The 20434-nt window shown below is 34.6% G+C and overlaps 1 pseudogene; it reads right to left on the bottom strand.

The window, feature by feature from the left end:
* Positions 1–3319: 3319 nt before the first annotated feature.
* LOC141500411 (olfactory receptor 1G1-like) lies at positions 3320–4219 on the bottom strand (annotated as a pseudogene).
* Between the last annotated feature and the right edge of the window lie 16215 nt (positions 4220–20434).

Below are 20434 nucleotides of genomic sequence, written 5' to 3'. Positions count from 1 at the left end.
TTTAAACACCTGCTGAAATGGTTTACCAGGGTGTGGATGCTTTATATGCTACAGTTCCTTGCAACCACAGGTGACAGTACATAGCCCAGGTGAACATCAAAGTTGGGAAGCAGCCCTCACACTGAGAAACTAGTCTTTCTTGAACACACCCTACAAAGAACTCAGCTATTAACACATTTAAATAACTGCCCTGAGTGAAACAAGACTAGCAAATGAAAGCCAGCTTACGGAAGTTGACACCAGATAGACACTTTTTTGGGGGAGTGACCACAATGAAGGGTAACATAAAGTTACTGTAGATTTTGCAATCAAAGCTAATCTATTCAATAAATTTGTATGCCTACCAATAGGAGTGAGTTATAAGCTCATGACAATGTGATTTCTGGTTTTAGTGCCTATGCTCCTACCTATGATCCCTGATGAAGTAAAATAAATAATTTTTATGAAAGCCAGGAGACTCTTATCATTATCAATATTGGACCAAAGATGTGTGCATGCGTGTGTGTGTGTGTGTGTGTGTGTGTATGTGTGTGTGTTTGCACTTATATAATTTGATTTCTTCTTTGAAAAACTGCCTTTTTGGGTGGCTAGGTGGCACAGTGGATAGAGCAGCGGGCCTGGAGTCAGGAGTACCTGAGTTCAAATCCAGACTCAGACAAATTAATAATTACCTAGTTGTGTGGCCTTGGGCAAGTCACTTAACCCCATTGCCTTTGAAAAACTAAAAATAAAATAAAGAAAAAACTGCTTTTTTTCTATCCTTCAACTATTTATCAGAAAAAGAATGAGATCTTTTAAATTTGAGAAAGTCCCTATAGACTTGATTTATGAGGTCTTTTTTGACAAAAATGTCTATAAAAATTTCCTCCAATTGTCTGCTTTCTTTCTAATCTTGGTTCATAGGTTCACTTTGTACAAAATATTCTAAATTTAATATAATCATTATCCATTTAAAATCTTACTTTGCTCTCTATTTCTTGGGTATTCATAAATACTTCCCTTATCCATAAATACTATATTTAATATTTTCAGAGTTTTCTAATTTACTTACATATCTCCCATTCTGTTTAGATAATGAATTCCTTTTAATCTTGGTAAATGGCTTAAGATATTGTTCATACCTAATTTAATAATAATAATAATAATAGTAATAATGATAATGATTTATTAAACTTTTCTGTTGCTATGTATTATACATTTTCTTTATTCCACTGATAGAGTATTTCATCTCTTAGCCAGTTCCAGAAACTTCTGATATACTTTATATAGTTTCAGATTTGAATAGTCATCCTTCCTTTATTTTATTAAAAAAATTTCTTTGACCTTGTTGGCTTATTTTCTTCCAAATTTTTTAGCTCAGTGTTTTGCCCCCAGATTCTCTGCAATGGTTCATTCAATACTCCCCCAAACACTCCATTTTACTGTTTACTCTGCTCAGCAGTTGGCTAGGGTCTTGGACACCTGGGGAACCCTATCAGTTCTGTTTGGATTAGAGTCTCAGACATGTAAGGTTCTGTATTAGAAATACATATTCCAGTTATGCATTATTCATGAGGTCCCCTCTAAATATGATATAGCATTATTTTTGGCGTGGTAGAAATCATGGTGTAATTGTCATCCTACACGTGGGAGTGCCCATTTTACTTTCATCCAAAGTGCATATTATGCAAATAAAATATGTTCATAGGAAACAATTACTTCTATAAGCTGATATAATATTTGTGTGTGCCAATTACTATTTGGAAGAAAGGAAACAAGATTATTTTGTATATTCATTTACCAGTATCAAAAAGTTTCAGAGTTTATAAACATTTATTAAGTACGAGGCACTGTCCTAAGTACTGGAGCTACAAACAGACATTTCCTGTTCTTGAGGAACTCACAATTTAAAGTGGTAGACAATATCAAATATTTATGCAGAAACTGACCATATACAGGATAAATTATTGATAATCAATGAAGGAAAGGCAGTAGAATGAAGAGGAATTGGGAAAACTACCTGTGCATTTCCAAAAGTTTGGTGTTACATAGACATGGAAGTTCTTTCTGTTCTTAACAATTAGGACCTCCTGACTTTTTAAATACAGGGTCAATCCTTGACCTCCATATAACTTTTCCCCTTATGTCCTAGATTAGACTTTACTGTTTCAGTTGATTTATTCTTGAAATGAATTGAATTGAAATCACCATGTAAACTGTCATTGGGTTTGTTTTTTATTCATACCTCTAAAAGAATAGAATTGAGATTTATAACTTTTTAATGCAGTTTCTGAAAAAAAAGGTATCCATGCCTTTTTTTGGTTGTTTTATGGGTTTTTGTTGTTGTTTGACTTCTAAGTCCAGAGAAAAAAAACAACTAAAAGCTTAAAATGGTGACCAAGAAAGGTGATGATGCTGGTGGGGAGCTGAGAAATCAAACAGTAATAAAATCCTATATTCATGGGCACTTTGTTTTTATTGTCCTGTGATCATAGCACTAACTTATCTTTCTTAACTTCTTTATTTTTTTAATGAATTTCATTAGGTTGAGCTGGTAAAGTTCTAATCATTTCTTACTTTCATTAATAGATATACTACCATCGTGGCTCATCAGTCAGAGATAACCTGCAGAGTGTATCGCATTCTCAATATTTATTCCTTTTCCTGGAAAGTTACTTCTAGTTAGTGATACACATGACCATAACTTAATTTAGTGCACCTTCTTTATTGTGCAGAACTGGAAACTGAGACTCAGAACCTCGCTATTAGCTAAATTAGTCACGGAAACAGGATAAGAACTATGTCTGCCATCTGACTCTGAGTGAGATCTCTTTATCATAGCATGTGATGATGAATAAGAAGTTAGCTGAAGGTGACAAGGGCTCAAATAGATTAAATTCAAGCAAAATCATATGAAAAATGAGTGATATTATTCCATACTCAGGTGACAGAATTTTCTAACCTGATGACCAGAATAATGTGGTGAAAGGGAATCAAAGCGGAATTTATTTGTATCTTTATGATCTCTGTTTCTTTGTTAGTAAACAAATGTCTCATTCTTTAATTTCAAAATTAGGTTATTTTGACTAGTCACCAATAGAATTATATTATTATACTATTAGGGAATTTGGCTGATTCAAACTTATCAACACAGGGAGACAAAGTCTGGGACTGAGTTTCAGATATGTGAATGAGATCGAAACGAATAGAACACTTCCACTGTATGAAAATTCTTTTAAGTTGATACCCTCTTGCTCCTCAGTTTGGGTAGCAAAGGGGATGAAAAATATAATTTTAGGATTGATTTTAGATATTTTAGTCTAATAAAGAGGAAGGGGAATTAAAAGAGCCTACTCAGGGCTGATTTCATATCCCAGTTCCTCAAAGTGTAGATAAAATGGTTCAGCACTGGGGTCACCACTGTATACTTTACAGATGCAGTTTTGTCACTTTGGGCAGAATGGTTGGATGAAGGGCTAAAATAAACTGCAAAGACAGTCCCAAAGAAAAGAATTACTACAGAAAAGTGCGAGCTGCAGGTGGAAAAGGCTTTCTGCTTCCCTTCTGCAGATGGCATCTTTATTATCGTCAAGGCTATATACAAGTAAGATATGATGATGCAGAGGAAGGGAGTCAGGCTAGCAACATTACCTACAGTGACAATCATTAGCTCATTAATGAAGATGTCTGAACAGGATAGCTTCATTAGGGGGATAAGGTCACAGAAGAAATGGGGAATTTCATTTTTGGCACAGAAGACTAGTTCATTAATCAATAGTGTATGTAAGAGTGACTAAAGAACATTAATGATCCCTGAAATTGAAATCAAGAGTAAACAAAGCTGAAGTCTCATCATTATTGCATAATGAAGTAGGTGACAGATAGCCACATAGCAGTCATATGCCATTGTTGCCAGGAGAAATTCATCTACTGCCCCCAAAATGATAAAAAAAATATATTTGTGTCAGGCAAGTAGAATAAGAGATGGAGTTATTTTGAGTTTGGACATTCACTAACATCTTGGGGACAGTGGTAGAGATGAAATTGACATCAGCAAAAAGGTAAGTTGGCTAGAAGGAAGTACATTGGGGTATGGAGGTGAGTGCTAGAAATGACAGCCACAATGATGAGTAGGTTTCCAAACACAGTTAGCAGATACATGAATAGAAATATGCAGAAGAATAGTTGTTCATACTTTGATCCCTCAAACAGAGATAGAGGTCTTGTTTTTCCAACCCATGAGTCTAATAAAAGAAAATTAAACTTATTAAACTATATATTCAAGTAAAACACTAGTTTCATGATGAAGCCATTGGAAACATTATAAGGTATTTCTTCTGCAGCAATTATAAACATACTTGTGATCATGATACCATTTTGATTTTTCTCTGCATTAAAGAGGCAACTAGGTGTCACAGTGAATAAAGTGAAGGACCTGGATTCAGGAAGACCTGAGTTCAGACCCGATTTCAGATATTTATTAGCTATGTGACCCAGGACAAATCACTTTGCTCCTCCTTTTCAGTTCCTTTATCTGTAAAATGGTGATAATACCAGAACTTCTCAGAATAATGAAGATAAAAAGACATATTTGTAATTTGTCACAGAACAGTGATATATAAATGCTAGTTCTTGTTATTTATTATTATTACTTTTATTAAAGAGGTCAATTATCTTAAGGAGAATTTCTCATTACAATCATAAGTGACCTTGGGAAGATTATTTTTTGCTTTATGACTCAGTTTTTCTATTTGTAAGATGGGAGGATTAGATTATGTTATGTTTTCAGACCTTTTCAATTCTGATCATCTCTGTTTTGAAAATCTATGATTCTACATACATCTTGAACATTGTTATATAATCCTATAATTATCCATTAAAGCCAGTCATATGAGTATATAGAAGACATAGAATGTCAGCCTAGTTTCATGTTTTGCCCCAGATATTTAGCAGTTAGATATTGAAGTTTTCAATTTATCTCAGTTTACCTGAAAACTTTCTTTTTTTTTCTTTTTTTAGGTTTTTTTGCAAGGCAGTGGGGTTAAGTGGCTTGCTCAAGGCCACACGGCTAGGTAATATTAAGTGTCTGAGACCAGATTTGAACTCAGGTACTCCTGACTCCAGGGCCGGTGCTTTATCCATCGTGCCACCTAGCTACCCCCAACCTGAAAACTTTCTAAGACACTTTGAAGATTGATATCAGTGGAAGTAGTTGTCTCCCCTGGTTTTTACACATATCAATTAACTTCCATGTCTGAAAAGAAAGAGGAGAGAGAGAGAGAGAGAGAGAGAGAGAGAGAGAGAGAGAGAGAGAGAGAGAGAAAAGAAGAGAAGAGAAGAGAAGAGAAGAGAAGAGAAGAAGAAGAAGAAGAGGAAGAAGAAGGAGAAGAAGAAGAAGGAGAAGAAGAAGGAGAAGAAGAAGAAGGAGAAGAAGGAGAAGAAGAAGGAGAAGAAGGAGAAGAAGAAGGAGAAGGAGAAGAAGAAGAAGGAGAAGAAGAAGAAGGAGAAGGAGGAGGAGGAGGAGGAGGAGATAGACAGAGATAGAAAGATGGATGGAGAGCAAGAGACAGAGAGACTGAGAAGACTAGAGATAGAGATAGAGACACAGAGAGACAGAGACAGCAGGACAGACACAGATAAATCCACAGAGACACAGAGACAAATGGAGAGAGAGACAGAGAGACAGAAACAGAAGCAGAGGCAGAGGCAGTGGCAGAGACAGTAAGAGACAGAGACAGTCAGAGATAAGAGAGAGAGAGAGACAGACAGACAGACAGAGACAGAGAGAGACAGAGAGGGAGGCACATACACACAGTCCTTTTTTTAAAAAAAAGTTCTTTTTCTGCTATTAGTGACTATGGTTTTATTATCATAGTTTGTTTAAACCTAGAAGGCAAGTTCCTTGAAAATGGGGCCTATTTCACTATTATCTTGTACTGCCTAAGTATCTGAGAAATATTTGAGTGACAGTTGCATAAGATATTTCAAATAAGCAACTTTTCTCATTATGATTTCTATTGCTTTACTCCCAGATGAAAGTTCCAACCAACCTTATACCAAGTATTTCTTACCCTCAGAAGACCATCATCTCTATCCATTTATTCATGAGAGATCCCTCCTCTAGGCCTAAAATGAATTTCCAGTTCACTTCTCTCCCTTTGTAAGGGAGAGATGGGGGGGGGGGGAGAGAGAGAGAGAGAGAGAGAGAGAGAGAGAGAGAGAGAGAGAGAGAGAGAGAGAGAGAGAGAGAGAGAGAGAGAGAGAGATGAGATGAGATTGTGAAAGGAGGAGGAAAGATATATAGGGAGAGATAAGCAAAGTAGGAAGAAGAGAGAAAGGAAGGGAGGGAAGGAAGAGGAAAACAGAGATAGAGACAAAGGGTGAAATTCCTTTAGATGATTTTGAAATAATTAAAACCAACATCCTGTACTATTACTTTATGAAAAGTATGAGATTAGTTTCACAAGTCTCTGTTTTTTTTCCCTTCTCTTCAGTTCTTTGCTTTATGCTCATGAAAATAATTATTTGCTTCTTTTCCCACTGATATTCACTCCAATGCTTATCACTCTACTTCCTACCTTGGATTTCTGACTTTTCTCATGTGAATAAATCTCCTTATCACACAGTCATATTCAAATGCCTCTCTTGTTTCTTCTGTTCCATTTTAATTAGGCATAACTTTCCTTAATGATACCCTATTTTTATCCCACAAAAATGTAGTGATCTTTTTAGTTTAAAAATGGACCAATAAGCATATTATGTGTTGAAAGTATGTACTCAGAGATGAAATTGTGTGCAGTGGAAATTGATGGGTTGATGTTATGTTCTTTTTACATTTGTTGTGTATTGAAGTATTCATCTTACTATTATTTGTTAAGCCCATAATGATATAAAGTAATATTTAAACAAATCTTTATAGTCCTGAGTTTCTGACCCTCGCATTTAATTTGCCTACCTTGGATGACTTTGGGTAATATATACATTGTTATAAATGAGGTATGATATGTTACTTTATGTATAACTGCTTTGCAAACCTGAAAAACCTATATAAATATTAGTTATTAATATTATACTTTTCCTCCTCTTCCCTCTGCTCCTATTTTAATTACTACAACTACTACAAATACTACTACTACTACTATTACTACTACTACTACTATGTACTAGTACTAGTACTACAATTCTTAGGGTTGAATGGTCAAAGTTAAGGGTGTGCCCAAGTGATGCCCTCCTGAGACTAGAATTTAAATCTAAACAGAAAACACAGTTTGAATAATGCAGTGTTGAAAGATGAGCAGAGTGGTAGCTAAAGGGTCAGAGGCAATGGCATGAAGGTGGCTAATAGCTTGTTGTGTCCCTTTTCTTAAATGGTTCTTTCTCCTCTATACACAAACTATGGGTTCCTGTCACAAAATTAGAATTACTACATAGATTATATAATTTATTTACACTTCAATTAAAAAAGAACAACTTAATCTAAAATCAAATTATTTAAATAACCATAATGTGTGAGCTGCTAATATAAAGCTGGTAGAACTACAAATTGATCCAACCATTATGAAAAGCAATCTGGAATTGAACTAAAGAGATAAAACTTTGACCTAGATCTTCTGCTATTAGGACTATTTCTCAAGGTGATCAGGGAAAAAGCAAAAGAATCGATTTATTTTAACATATTTATGGCATCTCTCTTTATGGTGTTTAAAGAGCTGGAAATTGAGGGAATGACTATCAATTGGGAATGGCTATCAAGCTGTAGTATATGTTTGTTGTGGAATACTGTTATTCTATAGGAAATGATGAAGTTGATTGATGAAGTTGATTTATTAAAAACATGGAATGGTTTATATGAAATTATGAAAAGTAATGAACAGAACCAAGAAAAAAGCATAGTATACAGTAATAGTAATAATAATAATAATAATAATATTGTTCAGAGAAGAGCTATGAATGATTAAGTGATTCTGAGTATCTTAAATACCCAAATCAACTGGAAAGAACCTATGGAAGGAGATAATATCCACCTCCAGAGAAAGAAATGATAAATTGAAGTACGCACAGTATAATAACACACATGCTTCTAAGTCTCAATCTGTGTCAAATGTCCTTCTCTAGTGTAGTGTGAGAAGGGAAGGAGGCAGTTTGGAACTTAAAGTGTAACATAAATTAATTAATAAATAAAAGTGGTGAATGTGCATGTATATATGAAATACATTTTACAATATCTCTCTATCTGAGAGATGCTCTCCACATTGATGGTAGAACATTGGAAAAAGGAAAAAGGAAAAAAGAAGAGAGAACAGGGTTGGAAATGACTAGTCCTCTATTTAAGGATAGTGCCTAAGGTGATCACATTTCTTTATTTCTCAGATTGTAATTTTTACTCTTCCAAAATGCCCCATGAAGCTCTTTAAGCAAAAAAATATATTTTATTTTTTGTTTTACCTTTTTTAAAGTTTTTTTTGCAAGGCAAACGGGGTTAAGTGGCTTGCCCAAGGCCACACAGCTAGGTAATTATTAAATGTCTGAGACCGGATTTGAACCCAGGTACTCCTGACTCCAGGGCTGGTGCTGTATTCACTATGCCACCTAGCTGCCCCTTTTGTGTTACATTTGAGTTTCAAGCTGTTTTTCTCCTCATTCCTTCTTTAGAGAAGACCAACATTTTACACACACACACACACACACACACACACACACACACACTACACATCAATATGTGCCTATAAATTCATTTCCACATACACACATATTATGCATATACTTATGCATATACATAATATACACAAAACTATGTAATACATTGTCCTATATATATCAGTTCTTTCTCTGGGGATGGATATTATTTTTTCTCATAGTCATTTGTAGTTGAATATCATATAATTCAGAATAACTTAGTCATTCACATTTACTTTGTACAATATTACGAGTATTGTATACTCTTGGTTCTGCTCATTTCACTCTTCCATATTTCATGCAAATTGTCTTGCATGAGAATCTCCCTTCCCCAAACAAGGCTTCTTCCAAACAAGGGGTCCAACATTATACTAAAGACTAGGGAGCCCCAGATTGATTATATGAGTAGTTTAATAAACAAAGCCAGATATTCAATTGGTGCAGTCTGGGGTGTTGGCCAGATAACAATCTTGAATTCTGGCAAAGCCTATTCCCCTCAAATTCCCATGGTAATTTTAGAAAGCAGATTAATGAAAGAGAAGTTATAGAATATATCTGTGTCATATGAAACATTGTTGAGTTTATATTGTTCAGCACTGGGTTCGGGTCTTGGGTGCCTGGGTATCACAACAGCGCTGTTTGGTCTGGAGTCCTGGGCATGTCAGGTCAAGTCAGTATGCTTTCTTTCGACTTACATTAATCTTGGCTTACATTATTTAAGATGTTCATAGACAGGGACTCCATAATATTACTATTATGGATTTAAATATTAGAAAATTTTTCTAGGAAACCCACATTATTCATAGCTTTTACAGCTTAAGGGATTCATATTATGGCTTTTGTCAATAGGGTCCCCTGATAAGTCTTTCCATGTTTTCCTAAAATTAACCTGTTCATTCTTATTTCTTTCCCCTCTACTTCATTTTCTAATTATATGCAAAGATAGTTCAACATTTATCTTTTTTGAAAGCTTTTGAGTCTACATTTTTCCAGTCCTTTCTCTTCCCACCCCTCTATCCATGCCAACAAATAATCTGAAATATATTTGTACATGTAAAACTGAATTTAATATATTTCTATATTAGTCAAGCTGTCAAAGAAGAGTTAAAACTCTGTATGAGAAAGAAAGGAAAAAATGTAAATGAAGTTTTAAAAAGGTGAACATAATAAGTTTTTCCTCAGCATTCTGGATGTGGATGACATTTTCTGTAACATGTCTCTCAGGATTGTCTTTGATCACTGAACTCCTGAGAGCAGTTGCATCAATCTTAGTTAATGATTTCCCAGTGTTGCTGTTCTTGTGTATAATATGTATAATATTCTTTTCATTCTCTTGCTTCATTCAACAACAGTTCTGTAAATCTTTCTATACCTTTCTGAAGTGAAGTCATTCATGATTTTTTTAGTTTTTTTGCAAGGCAAATGGGGTTAAGTGTCTTGCCCAAGGCCCATTCATGATTTTTTATAGAATAAAAGTACTCCATCATGGTCACATATTAAAACTTATTGAACCATCCCCCAATTGATGGGCATCCCCTCAATTTCCTATTCTTTGCCACTACAAAAAGAACTGTGATAAATATTTTGTATCTGTGAATTCTTTACCCTTTTATGATCTCATTGGGATATAGACTAGTAATGGTATTGCTGTATCAAAGGGTTTGCACAATTTTACTGTACTAAGAATATAGTTGCAAATTGCTCTCCAGAATGGTTGCATCAGTTCACAGCTCCACCAACAACCCAACAATACCTTAGTGTCCTTTGTTATTGAAAAAAGGCCAAAATGACATCAATATATTTGAGATAAATTACAGTGTGTCTGACTTATTGATCAGACCAATACAAGCTTAGAATACTCTATCACAGGTTGATAGGTTGGGCACAGGTTGGGCACAAATAGTCCATGTAAACATCTGGGGTACTTACACTAAACATCTGAATGTCACATTTTCTTTCAGCTACTTCAATTCTGCCTTGTTCACAGAGTGCAGCATCCTCTCTGAGGGCATTTCATGCAGAGTAGTCCTGTACCAGTGTCCACCATGCTGTACAGTCAGTTCTAATGTTCTGAGGAGAGACCATTAGGGTGTCCTAGTACCGCTTCTCCTAAAGTCATTGTGAGCACTTGCCCTGTGTGAGTTCTCCATAAAATAGTCTTTTTTGGCAAGCATGCTTCTGGCATTCTAACAATTTGCCCAGTTCATAGTAGTTGTACTCTCTGAAGTAATGTTTGAATGCTTGTCAGTTTAGTAAGAGAAAGGTCTTCAGTGTCTGCAATCTTTTGCCAGGTGATATTCAGAATCTTTCTAAGACAATTTAAATGGAATAAATTTGGTCCTGACAAGGTGCTGGTAAACTATCTAGGTTTCACATACATCAAGCTCTGAGGTTAGCAATATGTCTCTGGACACATTCAGTTTGGTAGTTGTCTAATACCTCTTCTCTCCTATACTTTTTTCAGAATACCAAAATACTGAGCTACCTTTGGCAATGCATGTGTCAACCTCATTTTCAAAGAGAAGCGGTACTAGGACACCCTAATGGTCTCTCCTCAGAACATTAGAACTGACTGTACAGCATGGTGGACACTGGTACAGGACTACTCTGCATGAAATGCCCTCAGCAGAGAGGATGCTGCACTCTGTGAACAAGGCAGAATTGAAATAGCTTAAAGAAATTGTGACATTCATATGTTTAGAGTAAGTACCCCAGGTGTGCCTCTTTGGAAAGGACATTGTCAAGGTAAGCAAATTTGTTCATAATATTCAAAACTTCTCCATTTGCTGTTATCACATGGTTCCACATAAGGACAAGGTAGTGCTAGACTGATGGAGGAACTGGGTCTTTTTCTTTTTGAGTTAATTGCTAGACCAAAATTAGAACATGCAGTAGATATTTGAGCCACGCTTTCTTGCATTTCAGCTTCAGAGGCTGCATTGAGTATACAATCATCTGCAAACACAAGGTCATGCACCAACACTCCCTCCACTTTGGACTTGGCTTATAGCCTTTTCAAGTAGAAGAATTTACCATCAGTGTGGTAGCCAATCTTGAGTCTTTGTTTATCTTCAGTGAAGATAATAAGGTGAAAACAGCATGGGGGCAAGTACATATTTTTGTTTAATTCCATCGGTGACATAGAAATCTCCAGAGCATTGCCTACTATTAGGAACTCAGGCAAGCATGCTGTTAAGAAATTATTGTACAATACTACTGAATTCTCTGAATAACCTAATTTTGACATAATTTCCCATAAACTCTCATGACTAACAATATCAAAGACCTTGGACAGATCTGCAATCATTTTCTATAGACCTCTCTGGCATTTTTGTGGAGTTGCTGGGCAACTAATCATATATCGACTGTTCCTCTACCCTTTCTGAAGCCACACTGGCTCTCACGGAGATGACCATTGTTCAGGTGAAGGAACAAGTTGGAGAGTAGCCCTGAAAAGGGCTTGTCAGTCTTCATAACAGAAGTTGTAGTGTTCCTTGAACACACCCTATACTCCTCATAAAAGAACCAGTGGCAACAGTTTTCCCCATATCCAATCCAACATTGATCATCCCCCCACCCCTTTTTTTTGCCAGTTTAGGAAATCTATCGGATGTGAGGTATCTCGGGGTTATTTAAATTTGCAATTCTCTAATCAATAATGATTTGGATATTTTTTCATATGATCATAGATAGCTTTAACTTCTTCATTTGAAAACTGTTCATATCCTTTGATTAGTTATCATTTGGAGAATGACCTGTATTCTTTTTTTTTTTTTTTTGCAAGGCAATGGGGTTAAGTGGCTTGCCCAAGGCCAAACAGCTAGGTAATTATTAAATGTCTAAGGCCGGATTTGAACTCAGGTACTCCTGACTCCAGGGCCAGTGCTTTATCCACTGTGCCACCTAGCTGCCCCCAATGACCTGTATTCATATACATTTGACTCAATTCTTTTATCAGAACACTAACTGTGAAAATTGTTACTCATTTTCCTGCAGTCCTTCTAATCTTGGTTGTATTTGTTTTGTTTGTGTAAAGCCTTTTTAATTTATTGTAGTTGAAATTATCCATTTTGAAATATATTATGCTCTCTATCTCTTCTTTGTTCATAAACTTCTCCCAATTTCATAGATCTGAGAGACTATTCCTTATTCTCTTGACTTATTCTATCATCTTTTAAATATAAATCCTGTTTGCATTTTGACCTTATTTTGGGTGTGAGTTGTGGGTCTATGCCTCGTTTTTGCTATCCCATTTTCCAGTTTTCTCAGCATTTTTTGTCAAATATTGAGTTCTTATCCTAGAATTTTTTGAGTTTATCAAACATCAGGTAACCATAGTCAATTACTAATGTTTCTTTTGTACCTAATCTATTCCATTGATTCACTTCTCTATTTTGTCAGTTCCAGAGAGTTTTGATGACTGCTGCTTTATAATATGGTTTTGGATCTCATGAAACTAGGCCACCTTCCTTTTGCAGTTTTTTTTTCATTAATTACCTTGATATTCTTGATCTTTTGTACCTTCAGAAGAACTTTTTTGCTATTTTTATCTAACTCAGAAAAGTAATTTTTTGGTAGTTTGATTGGCATGGGATTGAATAAATGATTTAATTTAGGTAGAATTGTCATTTTTATTATATTAGCTCAGTATCTCCATGAGCACTTTGCATTTTTGCAGTTGTTTAGTGCTGACTTTGTGTGAAAAGTGTTTTGTAATATGTCCATATAGATTTGGGAGGTAGATTCCCAAGTATTTTGTATTGTCTGCAATTACTTTACATGGAACTTCTCTCTATCTCTTCCTCTTGGAATTTGTTGGCAACAAACAGAAATATTTTGATTTATGTGGGTTCACTTTATATCTGGCAACTTTTCTAATGTGAATTGTTTCAAGTTATTTTTAGTTGATTTTTCTAGGGTTTTATATATATACTCACCATTATATCATCTGAGAAGAGTGAGATTGTTGTTACCTCATTGCCTATTCTGATCCCTTTAATTTCTTTTTCCTCTCTTATTACTATAGTTTAACATTTCTAAGTCAATGTTGAAAAAAATGGTGTTGATGGGCATCCTTCTCTCACCCTGATCTGATTGAAAAGACATCTACTTTGTCCTCTTTGCATATAATGCTTGTTGATGATTTTAAAATAGAGAGTGCTAATCATTTTAAGAATAACTATTTATTCTTATACTCTCTAGTGTTTTTAATAGGAATGGGTGCTGCATTTTGTCAAAGGCTTTTTCAGTATCTATTGAGATAATATAATTTTTGTGTATTTTGTAACTGATAAGGTCAATTATGCTTGATTATTTTTCCTAATATTGAATTATCCCTGCATACCTGGTAAAAATCCTCCCTGATTATAGTGTAATATAGTAGCAATAATTTGCTCTAATCCCTTTGCTATAATTTGATTTAAAATTTTTGAATCAATATTCATTAGGGAGATTGGTTCATAATTCTCTTTGTTTTGATTCTTCCTGGTTTAGTATCAGCATCATGTTGGTGTAATAAAATAAATTTGGCAGAACTCCTTCAGCTAATTTTTCAAATAGTTTGTATAAGAATTGGAGATATTTGGTATTTAAATGTTAGCTAGAATTCATTTGTAAATCCATCAGGCCTTGGAGATTTTTTTTTCTTAATGAGTTCATTGATGACTTTTTCAATTTAATTTCTGAAGTGGGTGTATTTAGGTGTTTTATTTCATATATATAATATATTTCACTTAGATTGTCAAATTTCTTAGCATAAAGTTTAGGCAAAAGACCTCTGAATTATTGCTTCAATTTCCTCTTCATTGGTGGTGATTTCACATTCCATTTTTGATACAAGTAATTTTCTTTTTTAAAAATCAGATTAGTCAAAGTTTTATATATCTTATTTTGCTTTTTGATAAAACTGATTTTCAGAATTTCTAATTTGGTATTTAATTGAAGATTTTTAATTTGTTCTTTTTTAACTTTTTTTAGTTGCACGCCTGATTCATTGATCTCCCCTTTCTCTAATTTATTCATGTAAGCATTTAGACCTGTAAAAATTCCCCTAGTAACTGCCTTCACTGCATACCACAAGTTTTGGTAGGTTGCCTCATTATTATTATTATTATTATTATTATTATTATTATTATTACTATTATTATTATTACTATTGTTATTATTATTATTACTATTATTATTATTATTACTATTGTTATTTTTAGAGAGACCAATTTCCTCTTGGGAGGGGTTGAAACAGTTCAGAATATGGTGATGAGGACAGAAATCAGTGAATTATTCTCTAGACTCCCAGTTTATGTCTCTACAAGAAATAATCAACCCCAGCTGAAAATTCTCAGATTAGGCACAAGGATTTAACCCAAACTCAGAAACTGAACCTTACTCTTGATTTCTTGGAAGCTTCTCTAGAGCTGCCCAGTGTCAGCTTGATATTCCGAGTTTGATCAAAGACTTCCTACCCTGTCCATCTGAAGAGTTAATAGGTCAGGTCCATTTGTAGAGTCAGGTGAGACAGCCTTTGATGGTGATGTACATTTTTGTATTTCCTCTTTAAAGGTGTTGAATTTTCTGATCAATTTTTCATAATTCCCATGTAATTCCTGCATAATTCCTGCAAGACTCTCATTTCTTTTTTCCATTTTTCTTCTTCCTCTCTTCTTTGGTTTTTAAATTCTTTTAAAAACTCTTCAATGAGCTTTTGGACAACTCATACTCTTTTGAGACTTCCCCCTGTATTGATTTTTCACTGATTTCTTCTTCCAACATGACATTGTTATTATCTTTGCCTGTAAAGTAGTTTTCTATAGTGAGTTGAGTGCTCTTTTAGTTTTTTTTGCTCATCTTTTTTATTTTGACTCTGCTCCTGGGATGGAGTATAGATTCAAGCTTTTTATTTTTAGCCTGTGGTCTGATCCCTGGCTTGTTGTTGGCCAAGATGTTGCCTGTGTAGTCCAGGATTTACCTTAGCAGAGTTTAATTTCATTCTTTGTATCTAGGTTCTGACTTAGCAGTGGTTTGTTCCTGCCTTTTGCCCCAGTGTTCCCAGGGTTCAGATTTTGTTTGGGTTTAGAGTCTTCCCTGCTGGTTTGCTAATTGCTGTGACCTCTGCCTTTGTCAAGGCGTCAGGATATGGACTGCACTGTGTCTAAAACCCTCCCATTGGCTTTCTTGCTTTTCTGCCTCCTGGGTTTTACTTCCCCCTTTCCCCAAAAGAGACAGACTTTTATCAAAGATTTTCCATGATTTCTACCATTGAAAACTTCTTTGAATCTTTTCTTTTTCTTGATGGAATCTGGAGCTTAAATGTTAGTGCAGAGGCTTCATTTATCTTTGGTAGGGAAAAGTTCTGGGAGCATGTTAACATCTTGGCTCTGCCCAAGAAGTCATTGCCTCATCATTGTATTTGTCCTTGGATGAAATTGCTTATTATTTCTATGGTTTATTGTTCGTCAATTCATCTTTTATATTAGTTTATTTAGTTTCAATTAATTTTTAGCTTACCTTTCCATGGACCTTTATTACATGTAATTTTTAATGTGTCAAAATTAGAAAATGATGCATTTATTATTTCTGCCTTTCTGCATTTGATTTTGAGATTTTGCTGCCTTAGTGTATGGACAGTTTTTGAATAGGTACCATGTACCACAGGGGAGAAAGTATATTCCTTTTTATCCCCATCAATTTTTTTCTCGATGTCTATCATATCTAATCTTTCTAAAATTCTATTCACCACCTTGACTTCCTTCTTGTTTATTTTATGATTAGATTTATCTAATTCTGAAGGAGGGAGGTCTTTGGACTTAGATCTTCCATTAACTCCTTTAGCTTTTCCCAAGAGTTCTCAAGAATTTGGATGCCATGCAGCTTGTTCTGAATATATATGTTCAATATTGATATTACTTCATTACCTATGGTTACCTTTAGGGAGATGTAGTTTTCATCCTTATTCCTTTTAATTTCATCCATTTTTAATTTTGCTTTGTTTCTCACTCCATACAATTTTCCCCATTTGTACTTTTCTTTTTCCTTTCCCCTTATTCCTCCTCACTAGTGGTTTGCTTTTGGCTATTGTTTCCCTCAATCTGCCCTCCCATTTGTCAACCACTTCCTTTTTTTCTCTTTCCATTTTTACTCCTTTTCTTTTTTATTCTTACTTTTTCCCTCCCTTCTATTACCCTCTTCTTCTCTTTTCTTTCCTCTTTCCTCCATTTCCCTCTAGAATAGGATAAATTTCTAAACCCAGTAGGGAATGTGCACTATTCCCTCTTTGAATAAAATCTGTTGAAAGATTTACTTAGTAGTCACACCCTCCTTTCCTTCTCACTACTATATTAAATCCTTTAGGTCTGTTCATATGGTGTTATATATCCTTTAATGCCTTCACTTTCTCCTGGGATAATCTCTTTTTCATGACTTAGTTGTTTATAGATGTCTTCTACCAATTCCCTTTAAAAAAGTATACTCCTTTCAGCTGTACTAATAGAATTACAATTCTTAAGTTATACATATCTTTATATCAAAATAAATTTATACTCACACCCTCTTTCCAAATGCAATTCCTCAAACTGTACCAATGTAACTTCAATACTCAAGAGCTAAAAAGTTTGAACATAGCATATCACTATTTAGATTAACTTTTCAAGTATCCAAAGAAAAATAAAAATCTGAAGAATTGCATATAGATTAGTATTATTGACTAACAGTCTCCTTCTATTTTATACATCTCTTGAGTCTTGAATTTGAAGATTAAATTTTTTGTTTAATTCTAGGATTTTTTTATCAGGTAAGTTTGAAAGTCCTCTATTTCATTGAAAGCCCAACTCTTCCCCTGAAAATATTTGCTGAATTTTGTAAAATAGTTGATTTTTTGGTTGTAATTCAAGCTCCTTTGCTGTCCTTTAATGTTGAAACTGATGTCTAGTGTAATTCTGATTGTGACTCCCTGGTATTTAAGTTGCTTCTTTTTCTGACTGCTTGTGGTATTTTATCCTTTAGTTTGGAGTTCTGAAATTTGGCAACAATATTCCTTTGACTTTTTATTTGGGTAAGATTGGTGTATTCTTTCAAGGATTATTTTATCGTCTTGCAATAAGGTATTAGGGCAGTTTTTCATGATAATTTCCTTCAAGATAGTGTCAAGTTTTTTCTGATTGTGGTTTTTGGGTAGATTTTCAGATAATTTGTAAATTTTATTTTCTGATTTATTTTCCAGGTCAATAAGTGGTACTTAACATTTTTCTTCCATTTTTTCAGCCTTTTGGTTTTATTTGATGGAATCCTGGTTTCTCATAGACTCATTAATTTCCATTGTCCAATTTCAGTTTTTAGGGTTTATGTTTCTTCAGTTCACCCATGTGTTTCATTTTCAATTGGTTTATTTTAATTTTAGAGTAGTTAATTTCTTTTTCCATTTGGGCAATTTTACTTTTAAAATTATTATTTTCCTTAGTCAACTTTTCATCATTCTCCTTCCTGATTTCCACTTTTTCCATTGTTCTTCTTCCTCTCTTCTTTTAATTTTTGAGCTCTTCAAGAGGTCATTTGGAATTTGGATTTTGGATTTAAGAACCAATTAATAAAGGCTTCACATGTAAGCATTTTGTCATTGCTTTCCTCTTATGAGATAGCATTTTTATCATCCCTATAAAAATATGGGTTCTTAATGGTTAGTGATTTTTTTCATTGTTCATTTTGATAGTTGAGTTCTGCTTCTCTGGAGTAGGGTTATATAGTCTCAAACTTTTATGCCAGGACTGAGGTGTCTGAGCCCTGGATTTCTGCTCTGGTGTTTCTGGTGTCCATGACTTGCTCCCTTCTTAGGGTAGTTCAATGCTGCCATACCAGCATTCTGGGGTGTGAACCTTGCCCTCCAAGTTGGGGTTGGGAGTCTCAAATATTCTCATGGACCTCAGCCGTGTGGTAGCTAAGAGCCTTTCATTGATTTTCCAGCTTTCCCACCCATACTGGGCTACACTTCTCCTGTTCCCATGTGAGTCAGATTTTTTTTTCCTGAAGTTCCTTCAAGAGATTTTGCTGAAAGGTTGTTTTACTGCTTTTTTTTTTGGTGGGTTGGGTCACTTTAGGATCTGTTTAGAGGTTTCATTGAAAACTGTTTTGTTAAAAACTCTGGTAGCTTCTTGTTTCATACCACAATCTTGGCTCTACTCAGGTTGTCCCCAGATTGCTTTTTGAAATGGGGCAAAAGTTCACTGTTCTCCCAACAGTGTCTTAAATCCCAATTATTCCACATGCCCTCCCACATTTTTCATTTTCCCTTTCTATCATTTTATTTCTCATTTTTATTGATATTTTAGTTTCCCAAATACATGTTATGAAAGTTTTTTTCAACATCTATCCTTATGCACAATATATATTTTTAAGTTACAAAATTTCCTTCCACTCTTCTTTCCCACCCCCCTCTTCTCAGCAGTGAACAGGAAGGTTAACATTGTACATACATATTTTTGATAGACATGTTTGCAGATTAGACATTTCCAGTATGAGGAATTAGGATTAAGGGAAGGAAATGCATATAAGATCATTTATATGAAGAGTTCATCAGGTTCTGAAGGTTTTTTAAATTTGTTTTGTGTTTCTTCCTCTGGATGGGGATAACACTGTCCATGGTTGTCTAATATGGCTGTCCTAGCTCTTGAACTGCTCAGAGGAACTGTTTCCATCAAGGCTGATCATCCCACAATGTTGTTAATGTGTACATTGTTCTGTTGGTTCTACTCCCTTTGCTCAGCATCAGATCTATAACTTATCCCATGCTTCTCTCGAGCCTGACCATATTTTGGTTTCTTATAGACAAATAATGTTCCATCATGCCCCATAACTTTTTTAGCCATTCCCCAATTGATGGGCATACCTTCAATTTCCAATTCTTTGTCACTACAAAAAGAACTGCTATGAATATTGTGGGACATGTGGAAACATTTCCTATTTTTTTATGATTTCTTCTGGGTATAGACCTAGAATTGGAATGGACCAAATTTTATTGCTCTTTGGGCATAGTTTCATATTGCTCTCCAGAATGATTGGATCTGTTCACAGCTCCACCAGCATTGCATCAATGTCCTAATCCTCCCACAAAATTCCAACATTGATCATTTTCCCTTTTTTTTTATCTTAGTCAATCTGATAGGTGTGAGGTGTTACCTCATAGTGCTTTTAATTTGCATTTCTCTAATCAATAATGATTTGGAACATTTCATGTAGTTATATATAGTTTTCATTTGAAAACTCACTATTCATATCCTTTGACCATTTATCAATGGGGGAATGACTTGTAACCTTATAAAGATGATGGAATTCTCTATATATTTTAGAAATGAGATCTCTATCTCTATCAGAATTCATAGTTGCAAGATTGTTTCCCAGCTTTCTGCTTTCCTTTGAATTTTGGCAACATTGATTTTAATCATGCAAAAACCATTTTAATTTAATATGATCAAAATCATTCATTTTGCAGGTAATAATGTATTCTAATGCTTGTTTAGTCATAAATTTATCCCCTTTCCATAGATCTTGGTCTATGAATTTATTCTATGGTGTCTCCCTCTGTGTGTAGATCCTGATCATTTTGAACTAATTTTGGTACAGGATATGAGATGTGGGTTTATGCCTAGTTTTTGCCATACTATTTTCCAATTTTTCCTACATTTTTTTCCAAATAGTGAGTTCTTATCCCAGAAGCCGATGTCTTTGGGTTTATCAAACAGTAGATTGCTGTAATCATTTACTGCTGTTTCTTTTGCACCTTTCCTAATACACT

Source organism: Macrotis lagotis, chromosome 1, assembly GCF_037893015.1.
Source record: "Macrotis lagotis isolate mMagLag1 chromosome 1, bilby.v1.9.chrom.fasta, whole genome shotgun sequence".
NCBI lineage: Eukaryota > Metazoa > Chordata > Mammalia > Peramelemorphia > Peramelidae > Macrotis > Macrotis lagotis.
This window is presented reverse-complemented; position numbering and strand designations above follow the sequence as displayed.